This window comes from Gossypium raimondii, chromosome 1 (genome assembly GCF_025698545.1).
Source record: "Gossypium raimondii isolate GPD5lz chromosome 1, ASM2569854v1, whole genome shotgun sequence".
In the NCBI taxonomy this organism is placed as follows: domain Eukaryota; kingdom Viridiplantae; phylum Streptophyta; class Magnoliopsida; order Malvales; family Malvaceae; genus Gossypium; species Gossypium raimondii.
The window spans coordinates 25,307,911-25,328,374 of NC_068565.1; positions in this window are offsets into that span (position 1 = coordinate 25,307,911).

The following is a 20,464-nucleotide window of genomic DNA, read 5'->3' on the forward strand; positions in this document are numbered from 1 at the left end:
ATTTTTCAGAATTTGCAGGAGGGGGATATCGAGTAGGGAGCTCCATGGTTGGTTCCGGATGAGATTCTATATCGGTGTGGGGATTTTGATTGGGTTCCTTTGATTGGGATTTGGGGAGCCGTTGGTTATGCTCCATTGCTAACGTTAAGGCAATACAGGTCAAGACAGTTCCTGCCTGCAACTCAGAGATTGGCTGAGTGTGAATTCTCGTATAGGGGCGATGGTTACAAAAAGAGAATTCGTGAGATGGTCAATGCATGGAGTCAGACTCACCGAATGAAGAGATTGGCTGTAGGTCCGATGACAACTCCCGAGTATAGTGAATGGTGGGTTAGGAGGATTAACGATAACATTCCTGAGCTCGGTTCAGAAAATAATCAGTCAATAGAGGAGTATTTGCATGTTGTCCCTACTGAGCTGGAAATTATAAAGCAGGATTTTGAAAGAAAAAGTACGAAACTAGAGGAGAAAATTGAGCAGATGGAGGAAGAAAAGATGAATTTGAGACTGGATGTAGATGTTCAGAAACTCGAGGCTGATAAACTAATGAAGGGGAAGAACAAGGCTGAAGAAGAGCTAGATAGCTTGAAGACCGATTACAAGAAGCTGCGTCTGTCAACAAGAACTGCCGGGCTTGGAAAAACTTCAGAGAAGTGGCGTGAAGAGATTCAAGAAGAAATAAATAAGTCAGACCGATGGGAAAGAAAATATCAAGAGGTTCAAGCACGAAATGAAGCTTTAGAAAAGAGCTTGTCAGAGAGTCAAAAGGAAAGGAGCGAACTAAAGGACAGGGTGGTTGAGTTAGAAGGGTCTCTTCATCAACACAGAAGTCAAAATTCTGTAGTAGAGCTAAGGGCAAGTCTAAGCAAGATTGAAGAGATGAAGAGTACAATAGGAAGTCTAGAAGCAGCATTGCGAAAGTGTGAGGTTCGTATTGAGCATCTAGAGGCAAAGGAAGGTCGTCAGAATGAGCAACTTCAGTATTTCCAAAATCAAGTTAGAGACAGGGATCATATGATGGGAGAAGCTATGGTCCAGATTCGAGAGGTAGCAGATCACTTGCAAACTTTAGCAGTACAAGCCACACGTTGAGCGTGAAGTACGAGCTAGAGTCAGATCGAGGACAGGAGTTGGCCTCATTGCTTAAAAAGGTCAAAGTCTTAAGTATTAGGGCAAAGCCATATTTGTAACCCATTCTATGTAAAGAGATTTATTTTCTAATAAAGTTTTCTAAAAGTAATTGAAATTAGAATCAACGTCTCTTTATGCATTCATTTCATGCATTCGCATTACATGACATCATATGCATTAAAATCAATTGAAAGAGCCTAATTGAGTAAAATTATTTTAGTTAATTTGGAAAACCAACACCCTCACGGCACCCAAGCAAAGATTAGAGAAATGGACCAAAGGTTGGAGAAATTAGAGCAAATGCAAGTGCGGATGCAGGAGCAATTGACCAAATTTCAGCAAGATATAAGAGATCAATTGTTAGAATTCCAAAGAAATATAATGTGCCAGTTAACCCAGTTATTGGCTAAAGGGTTAGAAAGAGGAAAGACTCTAGTGGTCCACTTTGGGGATAATAATGAGGACCTTACATATCCTTCTGGCTTCAACCCAGCAAATACCCAAGCACAACCAAATGCATATCCACAAAGGGTAATTGTTAACATCCGACCCCAATATCAGACCAGCACCTCGACATCGGTGAATTTTCAGACTAGCTCAGGTTCCAACTCGATGGGCAATTTAACTAATCCTGTTGTCATTAATGATCAAGCAGAAACAGAACAGACGAGGGTGGAGTTCCCAAAACAGTTGGAAGACCGTTACAAATGGAAAGGGCGAGAGTGGAACTCTCAAATCAATACTTTAAAGGCCCCAAGGAAGAAGGGGATAAGGGGGATAATGTAGGTAGATATAAAATAGGTCACTCAAAACCAATCACTATGGGCCGACTAAAGACAGAAATCACTAGCTGTCAGAGCCCTTTAAAGCGAGAATCTTACACGAAGACAAATACAGAAGGGCTTCAGTTCACGCCTATACCGATGTCATATAGCGAGCTGTATCAAAGCTTATTTAATGCACATGTGGTGCCCCCTTCTATTTGAAACCAATGTTGCCCCCATTTCCTAAATGGTATAAGGCAAATGCTCAGTGTGAATACCATGCAGGAATTGCGGGGCATTCGATAGAAAATTGCACCGCTTTCAAGAAATTGGTTGAAAGGCTCATCAATATGGACATTGTCAGATTTGAGGATTCATCGAGTGCAGGAAATTCGCTACCCAATCATATTGATAATGGGGTGAATACGATGTATGAAAAAGTGTAGGAGAATGTTCACATCAATGCCATACATGAAGACACAACTGAAAAGAGACCTTATTAGATATTCATCCTTATAAACTTGGGAGTGTCCTAAATAATTAGACTATAAAAGAAATCTCTGTAGTATTTAGGACTTATTTAGAATAATGTTCAAAACACACTTGTTGCTTTTAGCCTAGAGGCAATAAGAATTCCTCTGTGAAATAGGCTCATGTCTGAATGTCGTTATTTTAATAAAATGCATCCTTGCGATCATTTTTTAACCAATATTCTTTCGGTCTTTTTGAATAATAATTCTTTCATTCTTTTGGATTTTCTTCCACATTCATTCATTCATAATCATATTGTATAAATAGTTATTCATAAATTTCTTTTGTATATTATTTGGTATTTATTATGGGACCCTAGATATCAATGACATGAATGACACTGCTACATATTCAGGATCTCCTTTTAAGCAAGACATGTGTTTAGAGAGATATCATGACTTTGAAGATGACATAGATCGTAGCCTATCTCTAGACTTGTTGAGGATGGTAGAGCAAGAAGAGAACAATTTTTACCTCTTGAAGAGACAATGGAGATTGTGACTTTAAGAGAACATGCATAACCGGAGAAACGAAGCAAGACCTTGTTAAGTTACTTCAAGAGTTCAAAGATGTCTTCGTATGGTTATACAAGGATATGCCCAAGTTAAGCACTGATATTGTAATCTGAGCAATAGCACGTTAAAAATTTGCAGTATGTTCAAGATTCACATCATGAACGATGCAGTTAGAATTCTTTATCGGGGCAATACCTTCTTCTCTGGCTTATTCCATTGAAGTCAAGCTGTCATTTTTTCGTATTTTTTGGATTTCATCCTAATTGAAAAGGAAGATCTAAAATTTTCTTGTCATAGTTAAATTTCGCCCCAAAAGGCTCTACGAGAGAAACCTGATGCCAAAGAAGATCTTTCGCATGCAAAATGAAAGTGGAAGATCTTATGGGGAAGACCTTATCTGGAATAATATTGATTCTGATCGAAAGGGATGACCAAGACTTGCCTAATACTATGAGTGCAGATTCAATGCAAAAAAAAATGATGATGTGAAAAAATGTGAAAAAATGAAAATGAAAAATGAAAAATGGAAAAAATAAAAATGGAGAGGCTAAGGTAAAAACCCGCAAAGGGCGCCTTAGACCAAAGGGGATTTGAGTTGAAAACCCAAAAAGGGCAGCTCAATTTTTTATCAAAATAGGGCATGTGGTGGTTTTTGTTATACTTGAATCAGCAGGAAAGGGTATGCGACATCCCGGGGCATCGACAGAGTACTGTAGATCTCTTAAACACATGTCAAACTCAGAATGGTCTTCAGGAAGTTTGTACAGGGAAGTTCAAGCTGCGATATCTGGAGCACCTGATTTTCATACTATTCATATTGAATTGCTTGTTCTTGGAATACTTCATTCTTTTTCAAGATACAAGTCAATTCCTCTTTTATTCTCAATATTCTTGATAATTTATTCATTGCAGGTTATGCTTTCAAATTAATTCCATTTTATTCATAGTTTTGTTCTTTTTTGCAAGCGTGTTGCATTAGAATAATGATTAATGGACTAATAAAACTTTCACAAGGGAAGTTTTGCATATTACCCTAGAAGTTTCTAAATAATACAGTAACCTGAAACATGACTATTGTTTAGAACGCACCAAGTTTAAAGGTTGAAATATCTGGGAAGGAATGGTCTAAATTAAGACTTTATCTTTGCATTTTGTTGTCAAGAACATTGATTGAACAAAATGACAAGATGTTATGTCGGTGACAAAGCTTGATCACCTTGCGATAAGAAGAGGTTTTCTTGGAGAAGGAAGTCCTTAATTTGTGCATAGACATTTGGTGATACCTTATGAATAGTAAAGGACTAAGGTGATTTACATTGCGATAGGAGAGGATTCAAAGCCATGTTTTTTTCTACCCTTAGGTCACAGCGGGAGAAAGTTGGTACAAATTTTTTGTGTCCCAAGGGATTGAACTTTGAAGTTCACAATGGGGGCAATCTGATTAAGCGTTTCTTTGGAGATGCGAGCCGAGCAAAGATGCGTTGTAGCACATCAGCTATAAAGCTTTAATAAACTTTGAGTAATGACTGCCTAAGTGATAAAAAAGGATCATTCTCGAAAAATAATATTCAAATGTCATTCATACACGTTTAGTTAGGAGCATTTGATTCATTTTGATCATGACATCCTAATCACTAGGCATAATTAGGTTCATAATTTGAATTATACAAGTCATGTTCCCTAGAGAACAAACCGGTAAAACTTCAGCCTTATCTTATTGAACAGCAGTGGAGTAAGTTGAAAATAGCAGATTTTTATTTCCTTGGCATTGTAGCGGAGCAGATTGAAGCCACGACGGCGAATCTTATCTCTCTAGCGTTAAGGCTTGGATTAGTTGAAGTGGAGCGGATTGAAGCTGTGGGCAGCGAATCCTATCTCTTTGACATTGCAATTAAAAATATTGAAGCCACAGCGGCAGATCTTACTTCCCTGGCGGTGTAGTGGAGCAGATTGAAGTCACAACGGCAGATCTGGTTTCCCCGACAACGCAATTAAAAAGATTGAAGCCACAACGGCGGATCTTACTTCCCTAACGGTGTAGTAGAGCAGATTGAAGTCACAACGGCAGATTCGGTTTCCCCAACAGCGCAATTAAAAAGATTGAAGCCACAACGGCGGATCTTACTTCCCTGACGGTGTAGTGGAGCAGATTGAAGTCACAACGACAGATCTGGTTTCCCCGATAGCGCAATTAAAAAGATTGAAGCCACAACGGCGGATCTTACTTCCCTGGCGGTGTAGTGGAGCAGATTGAAGTCACAACGGCAGATTTGGTTTCCCCGACAGCGCAATTAAAAAGATTGAAGCCACAACGGCGGATCTTATTTCCCTGGCGGTGCAGTGAAGCAGATTGAAGTCACAATGGCGGATCTGGTTTCCCCGATAGCGTAATTAAAAAGATTGAAGCCACAACGGTGGATCTTACCTCCTTAGCGGTGCAGTTGAACAGATTTAAGCTACGACGGCAGATCTTGTTTCCTCGACATTGTAACTGGATAAATTGAAGAAGTAGTGCAGATCATATCAGACTCATCTTTGAAGTTGTAGCAGAATAAGTTAAAGCTACGAGTCTTATCTCCCTGAAGTTACGGTGGAGCAGACTAGAGATTGCAAGTTTTGTTCTTTTGAGAAGCTACAACGTACAAGTCCTATCTCCTTGATGTTGCAATGGAGTGGATTGAAGCACTAGTTCCTATACCTCTGAGGATGCAGTAGGATGGAATGAGCCTTTAAAGAAGAAGAATAGCACTAAGGTCCAGCATGACCGGGCCAAATTGGCCATTTTTAAAGTCTTTTCTCCGTTCCCGTTATACGGCAACGAGCAAAGAGGGGCAGCTGTAATACCCAATTTTAGCCCGAGCCCAAATAAATAAAAGTGTCCAATCCATTTAAAAACCTAATTTACGAGACCCAATTACATTAGCCCAAATACCCTTGGCCCAATACACCAGGCCCAAACCCTAGCCCAACTACAATGTAGCCCTTAACAACACATGTGAAAAAACCCTAGCCTCCCTTGCATCAGCAGCGCCACAGACATCGGGCCACTTCGTGCGTTTGTGCTAGCGGTTATCCGGTATGCACCTACAACGAACCACAGGATAACAAGCAGGAGAGGATTTGTATTTATGAGTTTTCGGTAAGGGGGTCGAGGGAAAACTGTTTGAGGAAAGACTAAAAAGTGTAAAAGGGACCAAAATTTTGGATTGAAAAATAGAAAGAAAAGAAAAAGCAGATTTTAGAGGTGATTTTTTTCATTTTTTATTTGTTTTCTCTGTTATTGTTTTCGTTTTTTTTTTGGGTGTGCAAAACAGAAATAAAGAGGAAGAGAAGAAAGAAAGCTTTCCTTGGCACTCAGATCTGCTCCAACGGGGTTCAAAAAAAACCCAACTCAATGAGTATCCGGCCACCGATCGCGGTGGAGCCGTGGTGGAAGGACTGACGGCGGCGGCCTAAAGGATTTGAAACCCTAGCAGAGGAGGCTAGGGTTGATTTGCTTTTGAAGAGTAGAAGAAAATGAAAATTTTAACAAAAAAAAAGGTTTTATAAAGGATCAAAACGGCGCCGTTTTGAGCCTTTGATTCCAGCGACCAAAACGGCGCCGTATTGACCATGCCCGTGTGTGACCCGATCTGACACCGGGAGGATCCGCGCATTTCTTCAAAATGGGCCATTTGCGCAATTGGTCCCTTTTCTTTTACAATGCTTTTAAATTAAATTATTTATTTCTTCTAAATTTCGCCACATGTTTTATAATTGTTTCAATTTAGTCCGTGTTGCTGTGCAGTGTTTTAGAGGAAGGGATTAATTTCCCTTTTGGTCCTTTCTTGTTAACTGCGTGTTCTATTTGATCCATTGGTGTTTTGTTTTGTTTAGATTTGCCCCTTGAATTTTCATTTATTTTGTTTTTAATCCTTAATCTGTCATTTTATTAATTATTATTATTATTATTATTATTATTATACCTATAGATATACACGCATATGTGTTTTATAATATATATATATGTATATATTTTAAATGTTTTAAATACATATACATATTTTTTATTATTTTTATTTTATTTTCATAGTTTTTTATGTATGTATATACATTTATATTTTATAATATTTATACATTGTCCATATTTTATAATCTATATATATGTTTATACATTCTTTATAATATGTACATATATATTTATACTCTATTCAAAACTTATTATAAATATACTTTCTATTTTCTTTTATTTACCAATATATTACGCTTATATATTTTTGTGTAAATGCATGAATATATTTTAACATATTTTATTATTGTTTTATTTTCATGATTTTTGTATTGATATATATATGCATCAACATTTTATAATACGTATGCATCTTTTATATTTTATATCCATACACACATTTTCAAAATTCACTTATATATCATATATATATATATATATATATCATATACATGTATAATTTAAATTAAAATATTTTTTCATATTGCATTGTTTTTAACACATTTTTTAAATATATTTTGATTTTGTCGAACATTAAAATCATTTTTTTTATCATTCAAAGGTTTTCAAAATAAAAAACGATATTCAAAGTTAGGGATTTTCAAGGAAAATTGAGCCCTAACGTATTGGGTTCTGATTTTCTTTATTAATTCCAAATAACCGAGAATATTCGTTATTTAAAGTTTATAAGCAAAAATTATTTTCGGGAATTCAATATGTTATGTCCTAACGCATTGGGCATGACATATAGCTTCCTCGAAATGAAGATTATCTTTAAAAAATTAAAAAACGATATTCAAAGTTCGGGAGTTTTGAGAAATTGTACCCTAACGTATTGGGTCTTGATTTCTTTATCTAACTTGAACATTTGATTATCCGTTTCAGATTTCAACATTTGAGTTTAACAAAATCTTTTTAATTTTCGACACCAAGACATTAAATAATGAAATTCGGTACCGATTTTGGGCGTTACGAGGGTGCTAACCCTTCATCGTGCGTAACTGACTCCCGAACCCATTTTCTCAAATTTCGTAGACCAAATTTGTTTTTTAAGGTGGGCCGATCACACCTAAATCACGGATCGGTGGCGACTCCAATTTTATTTTTAAAGTCGATAACTAAATTTTTGTTTTCAAAAAATGGTTTTGAGAATATTTATGAACATTAATTATTAAATTACTGATACTCAAAGAATTGCCACTTTTTATTGTCGCTTTCACATTCGAAGTTCAACAACCATTCTCAACAAAAACAAAATTATATCATTGAGAATTACAGAACCAATGCAAAGTAAATATTATACAATTTATACCTTTTTTAAAATATTATCTCAAAAATGCTTTGCATGTTTTGAATTTGCATTTAAATAACATTCAGTGCTTTTGATAGTTGGAGAAGAGGTTTCAATGATTTCGGTGATTCTTTGGGTTTAAAAGCCCTAACACTATTGTATGCTGAACTAAAATTCTAAATTTTCATTAAAATCTAAATTGTTAAACGTACATACTATCTTTTAAATAAAAATTCAGTTCTGAAAAACTATACTATTTTTTAACAAATTTTTAAAGTTAATTTGATTACCGTACCTAACTATTTAAGTAAAGATTTTAAGCAAACATGTCCACAACAATTTTGGTCAATGCATATTTTAATTTTTAAATATTAAAGAATATTAGTATTAAATAATTTTAAAACATGTAATTTATAAAATATTATAAATATAAATAATAATTACTATTTCAATTAGAAAAAACAATATTAAAAACATTTTAATATTGTTAAAACTCTTATATAAAATGGAACTGCAATTTTTAAATAAAAAACATATTACAGAATTTAATATATAATGTTCTATAAGTATTTGTACATTTTTACATACGGTTCCGTAATTTGGAATTGTATTTTGATTTAATTTTGTAAATTGGAATAATTTCAAAGTAATTATGATATATTGTAATTTTGGGGTTTTTACCTCAATAATCTAAAAATAATAATTAAATACTAAAATGGATTACCCTACAAATTAATTATTAAAATGGGTCTTTGGCTACAATAATCACGGGTGGTGCCTGAGAAGGTGGCACCACCACCCATTTTTTCCCACGTCATCATTAGGCCATAATAGGGGTGAAAATAAATTAATATTTTACTGTTGCATCACCCTATACAGCGGCAATGATATCACACTTATATCGGGTAAAATATAGGTTTTGAAAAAAAATGTTTTTAATGGTTGCAGGAGAGCTGTCAGGCGGCACCTTTGCGGTGGACGTGACCAGATAGTCACGGAGTATTTTTTACTGATCGCCTGCACCCTTTTTTTGCTTTCTCCCTTCTCAAGCTCGAATTCTAGGCTTTCACAAGTAAATTTTGTACCCATTTTTTACCCCTTATAAATACCATGTTGGTCCCCTCAGCCATGTCACTAGTTTTTGTTTAAAAAAAAAAAGGAAACACGAGTTTAGGGAGAAGAGAAGAGAAGAGAAGAGAAGAGAAGAAGGTTATGTGGTGTCGGAAGGAGAGGAGGCAACATAAGATTAGGGTTTAAGGTACATTTTTATTTTTTTAATTATTGTTTATTTATTTGATCTCTAATCCTTATTATTTGTCCTAGTTTGTGGTTTTAGAAGAAGAGGAGGTAGCAGGATATTAAGGTTTAAAGGTACATTATTATTTTTAATTATTATTTATTTGTTTGATTTGTAATCCTTATTATTTGATATATTTTGTGGTGTTGTATTGTGTTATTTATTAGTTGGATGTAGTTGTTGAGTTGAGGTTAGATTTTAGAGGAGTTGGTGTGTTCTTGTACATTTAATTTATATACTATAGTATTGGTGCTTTTTTCTAGTGCTTGTAATTTAATATTTTTTGTGATTGCACTTAAAAAACATACATTATACCCTCGTTTATTTTTTATTTCGCACTTGTATTTGTCTTACTGTCTAGCCTATTGGCTCAAATTGTGTCCAAAGACAAAACAACATTTGTATTTCCGTTAAAGAAATCACGTATAATTGACACCGGATGACTATCATAGTTCAATATTTTATATTTCTTCAGCACTAATTTTTTTAAATTACAATTTTTTGTAATTATTATTTATTTGTTTGAATGCATTAGAAGAGAAGAAGTCGCGTGTGACCAACATGCCGCAAATATACACTAAATTAATTGTCTTCAATTAGGGAATTATCAGGATAATTTTAATTTTTATAAGAAAATTAAATTTTGATGCAATTTTATAAGAAAAACGCGTTCTTTACTTGTCTTCAGGTAGAGAAATTATCATATTTTTTTTTCTGTATATTTTATTAAGATTCACTATTTATATAGAATGGATTTATACATGTTATTGAATACTAATTAATTGAACTCAATTGGCTTTACAAATTTTTACATTCTATATATGTTGATTTTTTTGTATATCTACATGCGGATGCATATGTTTTTTGTAGTAAAATTTTGTTTTGGGATAAAAAAATGGATAAAAAAAGCAGTTGTTTAATGGGTGAAAATATTTTATTTTTAAATTTGAAAAGTCATGGTAACCAACGATACACTAACATTTCATTTGCCGTGTGAGGAGTGCACTATCACTCTGGAAGATGTTGCACTACAACTTTGGGTCCCAAGCGACAATAGTACAGTCACGGATACAAGTAAAGTGTCCGAACCAGCCATGCTATGCTATCACTTACTTGGACGCTCGCTCAGTGATGATGAAGAGAAATTTCAAAACTTCACTTAGTAGTGCCACTGAGTGGGAGAAGATGTGCGCTGCTCAAGCATATATACTGCATTTGATAGGGGGTACTTATGCCGGATGCAAATAATAAGGTCCACTTGATGTACTTGCCCCTGTTGTCTGATTTGGAAGTTGTCTGTTTGTACAGTTGGGTCTCATCAATATTAGCAATGTTGTATCGTGAGTTTTGTCAGGCGAAAAAGCACGAAACACAAGACATAGGTGGGTGCCTAATATTGCTATAGTCTTGAGCATTGTACATGATTCCATTTTTAACATCAGTTAGTCACCAAACACATGTCTTCCCATTTGTAAATAGGTAATAAAATTTAAATTTTACATCATGAATTTTGCTTTTTATAAAAATGTGTTCTAACAAGTTTAATTTTTTTGATAGTTTACTTATTGGGGTATCAGGAGGTCTTATACCTTTGCAATTTATGTTATTTGACTCATGTTACTATAGCCATGTTATTAATTGTATAGGTCATGTGGATGCCATATTTCGCCCCAAACATTGCGGTTGTTATTCCCCGTCAGCTCACATCCACTCACACGTGCGGTGCAACAATATCTTGCATTGTAGAACCCTGGATGGAGTGAAGACCTTGAATGAATTTTGATTTTGATTTGTAGCCCTCGGTCGAGTACTAATGTTGGTACATCAAGAATGGGAAATCGTATTTATTTGGTGGCCAATTGATGGTAGCCTCTCCACGCAGCGACGAGGGCACCAACAACGACAATGAGGTCACCGCCACCTGCACCCTAACCCAAGCCAGAGCCTGTGTGGTCTTATACATAATCTCCCAGTAGTTCTTATCATCTGGATTTTGGGGTAGATAATTATCTTCCGGATTCGTCAGGCTACGTATATCACTCAGAGATTCCCGGTTCCAATTCTAATCATCAGCAACTGAAATCATTAATGATGTTTGATATCTTTAGCCCATTAACGCCTCAGTACTCCACCCTTCCCTGGCAAACCTTTGGGAAATACAACTTTTTGAGTCAGTTAAATACACCCCAAGGATCGCCAATAGATGATGTGAATGAAGGTTCGAGTGAGGAAAACAATGATCATTGAGAACACTCACAACGTCAAGGTCGGGCACCACAATGGTTTACCCCACGAACAACTCTATCAAACCACCAATTTTAACATGTGTAACATTATTATTGCATGTATTTTATAATTGTAATTCAAATTTTAAAATTTCTATAATATATAGTTTATACATTTTCTCAGTATTTCAATATAATATTCACTGAAGTGCAATCTTTTTATTTTATACTTGAACATGTTTAAAAAATATAAAAATTCAATCATAATTAAATAAATGTTAATAAAACTAAAAGTATACATAAATTCTATGTAAAATGAAGAATTATTTCAATTGATTACAACATTTCACATATATTTGAACATGGAATACATAAATTAATATTTCACTCGATCGTGACGATTGTCCAGGATGGTAGGTTCGATGTGGGCATTTTCCCCTATTATAACCAATTGTTTTAAATAGATCACAAAGTTTAGGGTCAGTTTTCTCCCTCAATTCCATTTCACCATGATTCCTGGTGACGTGTGGGCAACCTTTGGGATTCCTACGTAACCCCATGTTTGGGACAAACACGAAAGCCGGTGGAGGCACTTCCCATGTTGACACATCACGCAAGGCGGGAACTTGTTTCTTAAAATACGAAACGTACATTCCAGAGAGTACATCTCATTGATATATTGTTCGACATTGATCGAGGTGCGAGCACAAGCTGTAACGACATGCGTACAAGGGTATCGAAGTGTCTGGAACTTCCCGCAGTCGCACCGCCTATTTCGAAGATCAACTCCGTAAAACCTAGATGGGATACCGGGTCAACGGCTGATGGAATCTATAACTCAAAAAGTTTATAACTATTGAGAATATAGTTCTACATGCATCGACCTTACTCTCTGGGTATTTGCATCCATTAACTTTTCGAAGTCCTCGACAAACATGTGTCCTACCTCCATCTAGTTTACTTGTTTAGCCCTATTCTTGGCACCAAGGTTGCCAGCCTATAGAGCATAGTTGAGAAAAAACAAATTAAATTGGAAGATGTCATGTTTGCTTCAAGACTAAGTTAATAGCCTCTTCCAAGTTGGTGGTCATATGACCATATTGAGATCCCTCATCAAAACTTGGAGCCCACTAGCATAACTCCTTGGTACCCAACCAGTTCCGGAAAGAACTATTCATTTCACCATGCATATCAGCTTGAAGCTTAAGTAGCCTTTGCTTGAAACAATGTTGTTATAGCTCGTAAGTTGCGTATGTATTCCAAAAAGGCACATTACCTTTTTGATTTAATTTGTGGAAGTATTAAGAATATTTAAAAAATATGTTGAAATAGAAATTTACCCATCTTCACCACTTGTTTGTGCCAGTCTTGTTAGCTCAATAAATCAAATCGAAACTGCCAAAAAGCGGCTGAATTAGCATTTAAATTTTTTTTCAAAGTGATGCGAACCCAATCACATCATGTTTTGACACAACTCGCCAACATCAGAATTGGCCTAAACTTGAAGAGCCCAAGTGCAAGATGAAACATCTCTTAGGCCTGATTGAATATTGGGCCAATGTTTTCAAGGACTTTTTAATTCAATATAGTTTTATTTAAATTAATAAGTTTGCATATTTTTAATTCTAGACTTGCACTTTGTGTGTTCTACATTTAATAAAGTTATGCATTATGTAACTTCCATGCTAGTTAAGTAAGCATCATAAATAATGACATGCATTATGCAACTCCCATGTTAGTTTAAGTCTGCATCATTAAATTCAGTCTTGCATTAAGTAACTCATTTGTTCGTTTAGTTTGCATTTCAAACCATGCATTTAAGCATCTTAGTTTAATAAATGAGTTGTTGGACATTTATTCAACTCATCTTAGTTTAATTAATAAGTGTTTTTATTGTTGAAATTTTATTATTAAAGTGTTGCTCTTCATTAATCTAGTTTCTAGAATTATTTATTGAGGCATGAGTTAAGTTTATTTATTCTTGCTTCTTTAATTAACTAGTTCTTTGGAATAGTTAATGCATATGTTTACTTTATTTACTTAAGTTAAGTATTTACTCTTAACATGTTTAATTAGTGTTTAATATGCTTAATGAGTTATTTTAATGTGTTTATTGCAGGAGTTTCTTCAGCTCACAACCGTTACATTTCAAAGCTGTTACAACCTAATTAAAGTGACCTTTCAAGTGCTATTTGAATACAAAAGAAGGAGCTGTTACAAAGAGGGTTTATTACATCACTAAAGGTAGTTTTAAAGAGCATTATATACTCTTTAAATTTCAGCAGTAACCCTTTTCAGCTACCAGCTATTTTTGTTCTTTCAAAAGACTAAATTAAGCGTTCAAATCATCATTAAAGAGCTGATGTCTATTCGGCTAGCCAAAGGACAGTTCAAGAGTCATTTTTCAAGCCTTCATGGACATTTATTCAGCTGAATTGAAGAGAATTCAATGAATGAGTAATTTGTTTCAAGAATGCCAAGAGACTTGAACTTTAATTCAGCTTTTAATTAGCACATTAAGATGAATGCTTGTGACTATTTGGCTACCCTATTTTTGCACTATAAATAGGTGAAATCAGATTTTGTACTGGACTTTTGATGATTTTTGAATGAAACTCTGTTCATTTGGTGAGAATTACTTTTCTCTGATTTTGTACAAAGACTTGTTGGCTTATCTACAAAGCTAGTAGCGTCAACCCGTTCTTTGTTTTATCCCGAACTTATCACTCTAGCAAGTGTGGCGTTCGAACCCTATACCGAGGTTACTATCATTCTAGATAGCGGGTAGAGGTTTTGATTGAATTTTTTGTCCATCTCATTAAACGTATAAGTGTTTGGTCGACACTTACTAGTGTTGGTTCTTACTTGTTTCTTGAGCCGTTTTTTCTTTCCTTCAATTTATCATAACCGAACACATCCATTCTTAGCCATTTTTCCTGAACCTTTGTTGTTATAAAACAATATTGAGCCTATTTTATCAATTTTATTTGTTAGCTATACATTTGTTCCTTACTTCATCATAGACGATCGGGCAACTCAAATACAACTTGACTCAACATTGAGGCAGATCATATCATTTGGTATCAGAGCCATTAAAATGAGAAGTACGGACTTTTGAAGACAATCCCGAATTAGTACGTGAAGAACCGAAGTAAGTTCGAAAAAAAAGTTCAAAAAAATTTGAGTTGAAAATTTGTATTCATTCTTGTATTCCTCGATCAAGAAAATTCCCATTTTCAGCTATTCCTACCCATTTCACGCCATATTTAAAGCCCTTTCCATCTTTTCTTTCAACCTACCTTACCCCTATTCATTATTTCCTTTATTTTCCAAATTTGTGACTGACCCTTAATCCTATGATTATGCCTTGGCAAGTTTGCTTACAAAGTCACGAGGGAAGAAAGAGCGGTAAAAGGCACGAGTGTTGTGAGAGCATTAGAGTTGAAAAAGCCATTCTTGACTGCAAACACGAGTGTGAGGGCCATTTAAATTTTCTTATGAGTGACTAATGAGGTTTTGTGGTGAGGAATTCATTTTGTCTTTATTTTAACATTTCCTTCTTTTCAGCTATAAATTATGTCTCAAGGAGAATTTTCAGAATTTGAACTTCAAGACTTCATGAAAGAAATGGATCGCTTGTTCGATAAGAAATTAAAACCCCTCCAAGAATGACTGGTTCATGTCGAGGAGCAGAGCCACGAGCAAGAAGCCAATGGGAGCAAACTTATCCAAGTGAAAGGATGGAAACGAGATCGACAAAGAGTCGAACATCCAACTAATATGTAAGAAGAGACCCTTATCATGAGTCCTATTCTTCAAGGAATTTAGGCCAAAATAAATCCAGCTACGAGTTTGAAACTTTTCAATGAGACAAATGAGAACGTAAAAATTTCTCTTCAAGTGCCTCAAAGTATTCATCTACGGAGAAGTCCTTATGGAAAAGTGAGCATGTTCAGTACTCTTCCATGGAGGCTTATTCACGAAGAAATGAACTCAACTTATATAAAGATTCTTCCACTTCTTTTCCCTTAACAGCCTGTCATTCTGATTCTTATATGTTATCATCATCTTGCAATGAAAGAACGAAGCAAAAAGACAAAGAAACAAAAAAAAGTGTGAGGCAAGAAATGATAATGCGCGAGAATGAGCTGATCTTAAATGAAATTGAGAAAAGAAAAAAAGAAATGAAAGAAAAAGAGGGTGAGAGAAAGCAAAAAAATTTTGAGAGTAAACAAAAATGTGAAAAAGAAAATAAAATTGAAAAAGAAATTGAAATTGAAGAGAGGAAAGATATTGAGCAAGGAACGAGTGTTGTTGATGAAAAAAATGAGAGAAAAAGATGCAAGGGAACAAGAAAAAGTGAGGAATATCTTTGCTAACCAATGTGAGAGTTTTCCTTGTGTTTCATCTTTTCAGGTTTCTAAAGGTTTATCTGACGAGCTCCAACTTCAATACCTTTCCAAAGAGAGGTGATTTCATTTGATCGAAAAAGGTAAGGTTGAAGGTGAAATCCAACCACAAGTGCTTAAAGGTAAGGAATCTTTAGCAATCGAGTCATGGCAATCAGGTTTGAAAATTGTCGATAAAATTTTTTATAACTTAATTTTTAAAAGATTTCCTTATTTTGATATGGTTAATTGTTATCCTTTGTTTGTGGTTGAAAATTTTGTTTTAAGTGGAAGCATGAGGAGTTGTTTTCTTGATTTCTTTTGTGCTGAAAAATCTATTGATGTTGTTCAATTAGATCGACAAACATCAAATATGATATTGCATGATAACAGGTTTTCCCGAAAAATGTTTAAGTTGTTGGACTATGGAGATTGTGTGACTCATTTAATGCTTTGTGAAAAATCCTTGAGTTTAAGCAAATATGTTCTGATGAATGTAAAGAGGTTTGATTGTCTGTTTCTGTGTATACACACATTCTTTTGGTTCGGCATGATTGATTTATTGTCACAAATGAAACCCTTGCTGCATTTTGTAACAAGTAAACAAACTCGTTATGTGGAATAATCAAGCATTCCAAATTTTGTGCGACCAATTTTTGTTTGATTGATGCTTGGCTTTTGACTAAGGGGACGAAATTTAAAAATTCTGAATGCAATATAAAATCGTTCCTTTATCATTTTATTTGGGTGTCCATAAATTTCTTGTGCCATCTCAAAAAGGTAAGGCCAACTCATACTTTTGATCTTGGCATCGATTCAGCATGTCCCTTAAAGTTCAACATCTATGGTGTCACTAAACCCTTTACTTTTCGTGAAGGTGACACTTTGAGAAGCGCGAGTTGTCCTTGTATTTCTCCTACATTTCAGGTTAGTTCGAGTAAAGAGCAACGACTTTACTATCTCTTTAAAGAAAGAGACTCAACCAACCCCTTTTCGTTGATGGAAACATTGTTGATGTTTTGGTTTCTAAAACGCATTTGTACCTTGATGAGGTTTATTGTTTTTCTTTGATTAGTAATGGATGGCTTGAAGATGATGAGAACATTACTAACAAAGGTTATGTTGTTGATGTGCATTCTTTGATCTATGGGAGAACCACATGTTTAAACAAGGCTGTGCACATAAAAATTTTGATGTATGAGTGTTTGATTTATATGCATGCCCTATTATCGAATTTCGATACTCAACTTGTAAAGGTAAAATTTGTCAATTATTTTGAATTCGGCAATCGATCAAGTGCTTGAGTATACACCAAGACTTCGAAAAGAAATTGTTCATTCTTGATTTATCATTTTATTACTCCTCATCTTTATGATGATGACAATATTTTCTTATGTCAATCGATGAATAAAATTTCGGATGGTTCTTCTTGGTTTAACCATCATTGTGTCACTAATTTGTTTTATTCTTTTGTAGGTGACAATGTGAGGTGGTACCCTTTTAAAGAGCGAAGGCTGATTTGTGATCTTGAGAAATTTTTTTCGAGCAAGTGGCCGATTTGTCCTTGAGGACAGATCGTCTTCAAGTGGGAGGGTATGATGCGAACCCAATCGCATCATGTTTTGACACAACTCGCTGACATCAGAATTAGCCTAAACTTGGAGGGCCCAAGTGCAAGATGAAACATCTCTTAGGCCTGATTGAATATTGGGCCAATGTTTTTAAGGACTTTTTAATTCAATATAGTTTTATTTAAATTAATAAGTTTGCATATTTTTAATTTTAGACTTGCACTTTGTGTGTTCTGCATTTAATAAAGTTATGCATTATGTAACTTCCATGCTAGTTAAGTATGCATCATAAATAATGACATGCATTATGTAACTCTCATGTTAGTTTTAAGCTTGCATCATTAAATTAAGTCTTGCATTAAGTAACTCATTTGTTCATTTAGTTTGCATTTCAAACCATGCATTTAAGCATCTTAGTTTAATAAATGAGTTCTTGGACATTTATTCAACTCATCTTAGTTTAATTAATAAGTGTTTTTATTGTTGAACTTTTATTATTAAAGTGTTGCTCTTAATTAATTTAGTTTCTAGAATTATTTATTGAGGCATGAGTTAAGTTTATTTATTCTTGCTTCTTTAATTAACTAGTTCTTGGAATAGTTAATGCATATGTTTAGTTTATTTACTTAAGTTAAGTATTTATTCTTGATATGTTTAATTAGTGTTTAATATGCTTAATGAGTTATTTTATTGTGTTTATTGCAGGAGTTTCTTCAGCTCACAACCGTTACATTTCAAAGCTGTTACAACTTAATTGAAGTGACCTTTCAAGTGCTATTTGAATACAAAAGAAGGAGCTGTTACAAAGGGAGTTTAATACATCATTAAAGGAAGTTTTAAAGAGCATTATATACTCTTTAAATTTCAACAGCAACCCTTTTCAACTACCAACTATTTTTGTTCTTTCAAAAGAATAAATTAAGCATTCAAATCATCATTAAGGAGCTGATGTCTATTCGGCTAGCCAAGGGACAGTTCAAGAGTCATTTTTCAAGCCTTCATGGACATTCATTCAACTGAATTGAAGAGAATTCAATGAAGGAGTTATTTGTTTCAAGAATGCCAAGAGACTTGAACTTTAATTCAGCTTTTAATTAGCACATTAAGATGAATGCTTGTGACTATTTGGCTACCCTATTTTTGCACTATAAATAGGTGAAATCAGATTTTGTACTGGACTTTTGATGATTTTTGAATGAAACTCTGTTCATTTGGTGAGAATTACTTTTCTCTGATTTTGTACAAAGACTTGTTAGCTTATCTACAAAGCTAGTAGCGTCAACCCGTTCTTTGTTTTATCCCGAACTTATCACTTTAGCAAGTGTGGCGTTTGAACCCTATACCGAGGTTTCTATCTTTCTAGATAGTAGGTCAAGGTTTTGATTGATTTTTTTGTCCATCTCATTAAACGTATAAGTGTTGGGTCGACACTTACTAGTGTTGGTTCTTACTTGTTTCTTGAGCCATTTTTTTCTTTCCTTCAATTTATCATAACCGAACACATCCATTCTTAGCCATTTTTCCTGAACCTTTGTTGTTATAAAATAGTATTTAGCCTATTTTATCAATTTTATTTGTTAGCTATACATTTGTTCCTTAATTCATTGTAGATGACTTGACACCATAAATACGACTTGACTCAACACCAAGGCGGATCGTATCAGAAAGTGAGAGAGAAAGAATAGAAAATTGAACACAATAATTTAGAGTGGTTCAGCCCCAATTTCCTACTCCACTACCTTAGCTTTCTAAAACTAAGGATTTTCCCAAATTTACTAATTTGATAACCTTTAAGAACAATATTTAACCTTTCAAACTTCCTTAAGGTTTCTACCAAAACCTTAAGATGCAAACCCTCCTAAGAGATACAAATAAACAAACAAACAAATAATCCTTATAAGATAAAAGTGTTTGCAATTTAAGCTCAATTACAATGAAAAATGCTTGAGCAAATAGAATGAAAATAAAGCTCACAAGTGTACGAAAGAAAAATATGGAAATATTTGGCACAAAGGTTGTTTGATTGATCTTTTTGCTTGAATATATTTTCTTGTTATTGTAGGACCTTTAGAAGCTGGTATTTATATCTTATAATTCATTTCCAACTGTTGTAGTTATCGAGAAAATAAGTAGAGCCGTTGGGGATGAAAATACCAGATAATTAAATTCACCTGCAGCAAAAAACATCAATATCTTTTTATGAGTATCAATACTAATAGAATTTAATGCCTGATTCAGTCACCATTAAAGTTAGTTTCCAACGATAACAAGGATTATTTATCGATACATGATAAAAGGTATTGATATTTTTGAACAGGTATCAATAGGTTTTGTGAATGTTTAAAAACTTATCAAGTCGAATACAAAAGCGAATCGATATAAAATATGATATCAATAAAATTCAATAGGTATTGATATATTTTAGAAGTATTGATACTTATTGCTTTTGTTCAATTTTTATTCAAGTCGAGAGCAAATTTGGTATTGATAAAAGAATGGTGTTGATAGAAATCATATGAGTATCGATACTTTTGGAAAATATTGATACTTCTTGTAGGGAGCATTTTTCAATTGATTTAAAATTGTTTCAATTAAGTTCAAGTGTTTAAGAACGGTTTTTTAATTTGTCAAAATTTTCAAAGTGTTCAAAATATTTTCTAAGATGTTTGGAAGCCTTGAAATGATCTTTCCGCTTTGAACTTAATAATTTCTTTGTTCAAAAACATTTTTTATATCAATATAAAATAATTTATCAAATAAAAC